Source organism: Arachis ipaensis, chromosome B3 (assembly GCF_059453495.1).
Source record: "Arachis ipaensis isolate K30076 ecotype BB chromosome B3, ASM5945349v1, whole genome shotgun sequence".
NCBI lineage: Eukaryota > Viridiplantae > Streptophyta > Magnoliopsida > Fabales > Fabaceae > Arachis > Arachis ipaensis.
Window position 1 is genome coordinate 91,096,548 of NC_142438.1, and position 9,861 is coordinate 91,106,408.

Consider the following 9,861-nt stretch of genomic DNA (forward strand, 5'->3'; position numbering starts at 1 on the left):
GAAAAGTATGAGATTCATGATTTTTCAGTGAGCATAATCACCTTTTCATCTTTCATAGACAACTCACATGTTAGCATGTCAACGAAAAATACCTCAGGTTCAAGATCGAGAAATTGAATTGGTAGATGACTCGGGAATCACACAACGGGCTTCATTTGAATTGATGAGTAGACAAGTTGGTGGAAGAGAAAATATTGGTTATACACATTTAGACCAAAAAAATTATCTCCGTACCAAAAGAATGAGAAGCATGACATACGGGGAGGCAGGCAGCTTGTTAGCATATTTTCAACAAAAATCTCTAGAAAATTTATCATTCAGTCATGCTATTCAGTTAGATCTGGAAGAACAAATAACAAACATTTTTTGGGCTGATGCAAAAATGATCATTGATTATGAATATTTTGGTGATGTGGTTACTCTTGACACTACATATAGTACTAATAATGCTTGTAAGCCTTTGGGTGTGTTTGCAGAATTTAATCACTTTAGAGGGGTAGTGATATTTGGAGCTGCACTTCTTTACGACGAGAATTCAGATTCATTTGAATGGCTGTTTAAAGAGTTTTTGAAGACACACAAAAACAAGAAGCCTCAAACTATATTCACAAATCAAGCTCCTCCTACAATGGCTAATGGTTTGGCTAAGGTAATGCCTGAAATATATCATGCTTTATGTTCTTGGCATTTAATGCAAAATGGCATTAAACATCTTGGTAATTTGATTAAGAATGGTTCTTATTTTCTACGAGACTTTAAAGCATGTATGTATGAATATGTAGATGAAATTAATTTCAAAGGAGCATGGGATAAATTATTATATGACTATGATCGTAAGAAAAATAAGTGGTTGATGAACTTGTATAAATTAAAGAAGAAGTGGGCAAGATGCTATATGAACAATGCCTTCACTATTGGCATGCAGAGTACACAGCTTAGTGAAAGTTTGAATGTAGGCCTAAAAAATTGTATGAAACTAAACCTAAACATAATTCAATTTTTCAATCACTTTGAAAGAGTTGTCAATGATAAGAGATACAATGAACTACAAGGTAAATTTCAATCCAAACAAAAGTTACCCAGGTTGAAGATGGTAAGTTCACCACTATTGCAACAAGTTTCAGAAGTATATACCTTGCCATTATTTGATCATTTTCAAGGGGAATATGAAAAATATTCTGTAGCTTGCATAAGAGAAGTAAATGAGAGAGGCTTTGTTTATGAATATCTGGTTGCATTGTGCAATGAGAATAAAGAGTTTAAAGTAACATTTGATCCTTCCTTGAATTCAATTTCATGTAATTGTAGAAAGTTTGAGACTTTTGGGTTTTGGCATTTCGTGTTGTCATACAATCAAAGTTTTAGATGTTACAGATATTGAATTACTGCCTGATCAATATATTTTGAAGAGGTGGACAAGAGGAGCAATGAGCGGATTAGTAAAAGATATGCATGGTGTAACAGTCCAAACCACACGCTAGCACGATATTGTCCGCTTTGGCACACAAGGTCTCACGGTTTTGCCTTTGAGGATAGGGATGATAGCCGAAGCCCCCCTTACTCACTCGTCAAAACACGTCATGCTAGGGAGAGGTATCCACACCCTTAAAAGGTATGCTTCGTTCCCCTCCTCAACTGATGTGGGACCTTACAATCCACCCCCTAAGGGAGCCCAGCGCCCTTGCTGGCACATCGATCTGGGCTCCGACTCTGATACCATCTGTAACAGCCCAGACCCCCCGCTAGACGATATTGTCCGCTTTGGCACACAAGGCCTCACGGTTTTGCCTTTGATGACAGGGATGATAGTCGAAGCCCCCCTCACTCACTCGTCAAAACGCGTCATGCTAGGGAGAGGTATCTACACCCTTAAAAAGCATGCTTCGTTCTCCTCCCCAACCAATGTGGGACCTTACACATGGAAGAATAGTTGAAGAAGATACTTGTCTTACTAGCACACAATGGTTTAAGCAAACATGTCCTAAGTTAGTAAGAACAGTCACACAAGCCTCTGATTGTAAAGAAGCACGTGTCTTTATGGAAAAAGCTGTGGAGGAGTTAAGTAAAAAGTTGATGATATCTACAAACTAAATTTGGGATTGGAAATCAACAATGCTGATTCTTCCCTCCCAATTCAATGTACAAACCTTCAAAACTTAGAAGTCAGAGGTTTGAAAAGAAGAAATGGTGTAAAAAATTTTAGAAAGCGTTTAAAAAGTTTTGTTGAAAATCAACCCAAAAATAAGAAGAAGAGTCAAATTAGCAACACTTCATAACAACAACAAGACAAGGTAGTTTAGTAATTTATTAAATAATACTATCTGTGAGTGAACAAAAAAAAATTGGCCCAAAAGATGTAGAATTATAAATTAGGTAGTAAAATAGAGTAGGTGGTATGAGTACAATGTTGAGTACTTTAAATTTCTATATTTTTTATATTTATTTTAGATTATTTTAACTCTTATAAGTTGTTCTCCTTCTCATGTTATACAGGTCATTAAGCTGTATGGTTCAATATCTTAAGAAGATGATCATGGTTTTAATAGGTTATTAATGGTAAGTTTTCTTAACTATTTGTAAAATGATACTTATATATTATTTAACATGATGAATTTTTTTATTGGTGTTTAACATTACTATGATTATTTATATCCAATAGGAACTGTTGGATGTATTTCTTTAACCAAATACATTTGTGAACAATCAAGAAAGTTTATAAAATTTAAGGTAATTTTTAGTTATAAAACATCTCAATAAATAATTACTTACATTATTGTAAACAAATTAGCATAGTAATACTTTATTTACTTCTTTCACTTAATAACAATTTTATATTGATTTTTTTTTATAAAATCTTGGATGCATACTAACAAAGCTTTTTGATGTCAAATATGCTTAGATTGCTATTGATCATAGAAAATATTTGACTGAATTATTGAAATAGAGTTATAATAGATCTCACAAAAACAGAATGGTGTAAAAGAGAAGAAGAATCTGTTATTTATAATTTTTTTAGGATATTTATCTTGAATTTCATATTGTAATTTTACTATTTTGATTGATTAGAACTTGTATATAATTTTTTTCTCTATTTCAATTTGTATCTTTATAATACCATATCTCAAATTATAGAACATACACAATTATTTTGAACAATAAGTTCATGCACAATAAATTTATCTCCATACCAATTCGTACTCAATATCCTATTACAATTTTAAACAGATATTTTCTTCCTATGCTTCTCATCTTCAACATCAGAATTTTCATACGAGTTAGACAATTAAGTGTTATCATGTCTTGGTGGAACTCTTCACAAAAGCGTTCGCTTAAACTGATTGGATCTTCACTAACTCATTTGCTCTGGAAATAATATAAAAAAAATTGACAATTATCTGTAGAATTTGAAAATTGTAGACTCAGTCCTGTCATACCAATTAAAAGCAGTGGCTACTTTGCATAACAAAATAATATAATCAAAATTCAATCACCACTAAATATGATTAAGGTCTAAATAATGAAAACAGGGTACTACTTGAATGGCTAACATTACAGATAAGTAAAGTCATCAAATTTTTTATAAATTAAACATGATGAAACCATAAGATGGTTGCAGGAATAATAAAACTGTTTATGCAGGCAGAACTTACAACACATATCCTCCAGAACCTCATAGTTCTCCTCTACTTATTTTAAAGTGACACCAAATGCCTAATTCAAAAAACAGAATCTTGAAAAATAATTTTGTTTGAAAAAAAAAGAAAGTATTTTTAGAAGTAAATACAAATAAGAAAAAAATCAAAAGAATTGAATAAAATATTGTAGAATAGCAAACATAAACTATGGCAATTCAAAGATTAATTTTTTTTATCTTGTCATCCACATCAGTAATAAGACCATTCATATCCTAAATGCATAAGGTACCTGCCTAATTGCAAAACCAACCACATAAATTCAAACCAATTATTATCAACAAGGATTATTAATTTAGGAATTTAGTGATTGAGAGAGAGAAAGAAGAACCTGAAAAGGTATTCAAACCTTAGATTCTACTCATAGAGCTGTTGAAGCAGGAGAAAGAAGATGAGGAATGAAGGTTCTTCTTGTTATTACTGTTGGGGAAGAGAGTAGGACGAGTGGAGTGTGGAATTGAAGATAAGAACAAGAGTTTAAAGAATTTGAGAAGAGAGAGCTTCTTCTTGTTGTTGTTATTGCGACAGAAGAGAATGGGCTCGTGGAAAGTGAAATCGAAGAGAAGAAGGGTTTGTAAAAATTGGGAAAGTGATAGTCATAATTATAGTTGTAATTAGGACCGTTGATTTTATTAAGAGTTGAGATCTTCCACTGGACAGGGTCAATTTTTTTCTCCATTGGAGAGGATTCGTTCCCCCTACTAAGAACTCCCCAGTTTTTACCCCTTCCTTCTTCCTCTTCAGATGTAAACAGGACCCACTATAAGATATGAAGGTGATAAAAATCTTGTCTTTTGGCTGCAATGATTGATCAGAGACAGTAAGAGCTGGTAGTGTATTTTAGGTGGCGCCTTCAGCTTAACGTAGAAATTTTGGTTTAGTCTCTCACTTTTAGATAGATCCACCGAGAGATTAGGAGTTGTACAGACTGGCTAAGTTAGTTTGGGTTCCAGATTAGGGGCTTCCTTTATGGGCCAAGGCCCGAAGTGTTATATATCTGTATGTATGTATGTGTGTGTGTGTGTGTGTATATATATATATATATATAAGCGGTGTAAGTTGGTACACTGACTTGACTTCTTTATGACTCTTGTTTATAATGTTTGTGATGTACATTATTATGCTTATCTTACTGGCTGCTTTACTCATTGGTTTCTTGTAATTCTGTATGTGATTGTTTAAGCTTTCCAAGACCCGCCGTTTTTGTACCAAGATTTTCACGTAAAAAGGAGAAAGTTTCCAAGAAAAATTGATCTCGTGCTAACACAATTACAGGCTTAATAATAAGTAATAGTTAACTCTAGGAAGACAAGTTAGTAGCGCTCGATTTTCAATATGATCATGACGTACTGGAAATTGGGTCGTTACAATTTGGTATCAGAGCAGTTCATTCCTATTAAAGCATGTGAAAATGGACTGAATCATGCTTCATTGCATACTCTCATGCATATAGGATATCCTTGTGATATGGATTGCATGAATGTCGTTGTGTATCCATTTTAGAGACTATTTACACTTTGCCTGAAATGTTAAGACTGATCACCTTAATATTGAATGTTAGGTGTGAACAGGATCTTGATGGCTGCACGGGGACGAGGACGTGGTAGGCGTAGTGCAAACCCTGTGATGAACTGATGAGGGATGTGAATGCTTTTATAGCTGTGATAAACACCATGGCTAATGCTGTGCGTAAAACGGAAACTGCTACGACGCGAGCAATTGACCAGTTAGGAGAGCGGAACGGAGATCGTAATAGAGAACGTAATGGTGAGCGCAATAGAGGCTGCGATGGTGATGAAGACGCTGGAAATCACGGTAACCCTATGACGTTGGCAACCTTTCTGAAAGTAAATCCACCTAAGTTTAAGGGGATGCTTGCTACAACTAAAGCTGACAATTGGTTCTACGGTATTGAGAAATCGCTGCGAGCGCAACATATGCCAGAAGGACAACATGTGAAATTCGCGACCTATATGCTGGAGGGAGAAGCTGAACATTGGTGACATGGAGTGGAACGCTTGCTGAGACAAGAGGTAGAAGAGATTGTCTGGAATACTTTTAAGGAGGAATTTCACAAAAAGTATTTTCCTAGATCTGTTTGTGATGCCAAAGAGATGGAATTGATGCAGTTAAAACAAGGGAATATGTCAGTGGTAGAGTATACCCAGAAATTTGAGGATCTGTCCTGATTCTCTAAGATCTGTCAGAAAAACCCATATAATTTTGAAGAATGGAAGTGTTTGAAGTACAAAGGAGGACTTCGCGATAAGTTAATGCATTCATTGGTCCCACTGGAGATACGAAATTTTGCAAAGCTTGTCAATAAGAGTCAGTTGGTGGAGGACTGTGAGGAGAAGATGGCGGCAGCGAGAGTCATCAAGATTTACCACCGAATAATTTTAATCGGTATATGGCTCCTTGGCAAAAGAACTTTAAAGTGAATGAGACACCTTCATATAGGAATCAACAAGTTGGCGATCTTCCTGCCCGTGGTAATGGAGAAAGGCAAGGACGGAACACTGATAGGCAACCACAACCAGCGCTAGCAAACCTTGTTTGTGATAAGTGTGGACGACACCATGGTATAAATCCTTGTCGATTTGGTTCGAATGTTTGTTACTTCTGTGGTGGGCTTGGACACATGGCAAGGAATTGCCTGAAGAGGATTGCTCAAAATTCAGTTAGACCGCAATAGCCAGCAAGAGTATTTATAATGATTGCTGAAGATGGTTGTACTTAGACTCCCTAACCTAAGGTCAGTATTGTGTCAAGACTCGCTTCCTAACTGCACTTTACGATTCTGGTGAATTGCATTCCTTTATTTCTTTAACTGTTATACGTAAGTTGGGACGAGATGAGGAAACAGAATAAACCTAAAAACTAGAAGATAAGATAAGAACCGATTAATCGCACCTGTTTACATGTAAAAAAAAATTTTGAGGGCAAAATTTTCTTTTAGGGAGTAGAATGTAACAACTCTAATTTTTGCACTAACGCGAATTTTTTTTAAAATAATATTTTAAAAGCGATTAGTTTTATTTTAACTAGTCAACTTCAGACCCCGAAGTAAAATAAATTGTAATATAATTTTATTATTTTGTTATTTATTTATTTTACTTGGTCTAATTATAGTGGAGCCTCGATAATAATATTATTGTTATTATCAAGTTTGGTTGCTTCCGATATAAGTAATTATCTGTATTCCTTTATGAGTTTAGAATTGCTAATATTTCATCAAATATCTTTCATCCTCAAATTATTAATGTCATTTATATTAATAACTCATATATATTAAACTCTATATATATTATTACTTGTATTTTAATATATTCAGTTTCTATAATTATTTGTTTAAGATATTTATAACTTAAACTGCTTGAATCAGCAACTCTAAAATACGACACCTAACCCATGATTAACCAAGCCATGGCACCTAATCTATTCATGAAGGAAATATCTTTTTATAATTACAAAACATCCATAGCCGAACTATATAGAGCAATGAAAGAAAGATTTATTACACACACATCCATTTATCATGACATTTAACCTTGCTTTGACAAATCATCCTCCCACCAAATAAATATCTTCTCCAATTACTCATTATCATAACTGAATCACTTAAGAAGAAAAGAAAGATTTGTGACACCAAATCATCCATTTATCACACATGGCCCTTAAATCATAACACACGCCTCCTTTCATTAATTACATTATCTTGATCACATAGTCATTCTTCATTCACTAAACCAATGATAAAGAAAATAAGAGAAAGAAAAGCCGAGAGTGAGTGAGATCTGAGGCCATGAAACCGTGAAGCTTCCTTCCATGATTTCTTGCGATCCGTAACTCCAATAAAAAATCTAATCCGATAAAAGAGTTTATATTCTCCTCCTCTACGTATTAGCATTATTTTTTTCGGTAGAAGTTGATGGAGACGTAACTCCCCTTTTCCTTGAGTTCAGTCAATTGAAATTCTAGGAGGTACAGATAATTTTTGACGTTTTCCTCTTCAACAGCTCGATTAAAAAATTTTTCTAGAATTTTTGTTGATTTTAAATTCGTACGGAGGTAGGGTTTAATAACTTTATAATAATTAAATATGAATTTGATAAGTAAATGTTGATTTGGTTGATTATTGTTTGAGTTTGAATGAGTTTATGTTGAATTATTATTGTTGCTTGTGATTTGTTGGTTTGGTTATGAGGAACAGCTCAGCTGTGGTTGTTTTAATGGTTTTGGGACTGTTGTGATGTGATATTTTGAAAAAATTGATGAGATTTGGTGGTTAAAAGATTAAAGTAAAAGCTGAGAAAAGTCGGTAAACGAAAAACTTAAAAACGGAGTTATATATCAAGTGAAATTTTTATGAGAAATAAAGGGAGGGTTTCATTTTTTTGGGTAAAGAGAACAACCAAGATCTTTTATTTTTTTGTTTTAGAATGAAAAATGTAATTTTATAAAAAGATCAAGTTAAATTTATAATTATATAAGCTTTCGGGTATTTTTGGTAATAAGTAAAGTTCAAGGGTAAAATGGGTATTTTTATAAAAATCTTTCGCAAAAGATACATTTTCCAACTCAGAAAAATTCATTGAATTCGAATTTCACTTTGTTTTTTAAAAGAATATTTTTATATTTTGAACCTATTCCGGGCAGTTAAAGTTATTATTTTATTAAAGCAGTTTTACGTGAAAAACTCCGGTTCTTACATCCTCCCCTCCTAATTAGGAATTTTGTCCCCAAAATTCGAATTGCGTGATATACTCTTCACGAAGCGATTTACTACCAACATTGTCAACCCATCGTCACTGCCTACCGAACCTCCTCAATGCCAGCAGAAAACACAAGTAATGCAGACAAGTAAAGCACAAGTAAAGTACATATACAACAATTAGAACAGTTAGCAAGTAAACATGTGTTTTATTTAGGCATATCTGAAATTAAGCAAAGCAAACAAACAAGTAGAAGATGCATATAATGAATGCCTATTCTAATGGCTCGTTGAAGAGAGAATTTTTGCGTGGTCTAGAAATTCGCAGATAAATCCTCGTTACAGGTATAGCTTCTAAACCAACAAAAGTCCTTTCTTACAAACGTTTTGGTTGTCACAAGTAACAAACCCCTTTAAAATTGATAACCGAGTATTTAAACTTCGGGTCGTCTTCTCAAGGAACTGCAGGGAAGTATGTTCTTATTATTGGTTATGAGTTTTGTAAATTGGGGGTTTTAAAAGTAAGGAATAAGTAAATTAAATGACAAGTAAAATAAATAAATAACTATAAAATAAACTCTTGGCAAGGTATGAGAAATTGGAAGTCCTATCCTAGTTATCCTTATCAATGGTAATGAGAATTGAGTTTAATCCCACTTAGTTAAGCTTTACTAAACAAAGGAAAGTCAAGTGGACTAATCAGTTTGATCCTCAGATCCTAGTCAATTCCTAAGGAAGGACTAGAGTTATTGGAATTCGATTTGATTAGCAAAAATAACAATTATCAATCACGATGAGTTTGATAACTCAAGAGTTACCAATTACTTAACCAAAGCCAAAAGGAGAAAAATAAACTTACTCGAATAAAAATGTCTTCAGATTGGAAGCAATAGTAACATAAATAAAAGAAAGCAATCATAAACTGAAATACCTCAAATAACATTAATTAAGAGAATCATATGTAACATGGAAGAGTTCATAAATTAAATTAAGAAAATAATAAAAAGGAATATTGAACCTGATAAAGAGTTGGAATACTAACTTGAAATAATAAGAAATCCTAATCCTAAAACCTAAGAGAGAGGAGAGAACCTCTCTCTCTAAAAACTACATCTAAACTATGAAAAGTGAATAATTCAATACATTCCTCATGAATGGATGAATTCCCCCACTTTAAACGTCTAATCTGTGCTTTCTGGACTTGGATCTGGGCCAAAAAGGCTTCAGAAATCGCTGGGAGCATTTTCTGTTTTCTGGTGCGTGGCGTCTGTCACGCGTTCGCGTGGGTCACACGGTCGCGTCATCTGGAGTTTCCTTGTCACGCCTTTGCTTCGGTCATGCATTCGCGTCATCTGTGTTCTGCTTAAGGTGCGCGTCTGCGTCAGTCATGCGTTCGCGTCGCTGCCTTTTCGTGTGGGCAGGCGGCCGCATCGTCCATGCGTTCGTGTCGCTGCC

General features: G+C 34.2%; 1 pseudogene; it reads left to right on the top strand.

The window, feature by feature from the left end:
• The first annotated feature begins 250 nt into the window (after positions 1 to 250).
• On the top strand, positions 251 to 1,481 carry LOC148571548 (protein FAR1-RELATED SEQUENCE 7-like; annotated as a pseudogene).
• Positions 1,482 to 9,861: the final 8,380 nt, after the last annotated feature.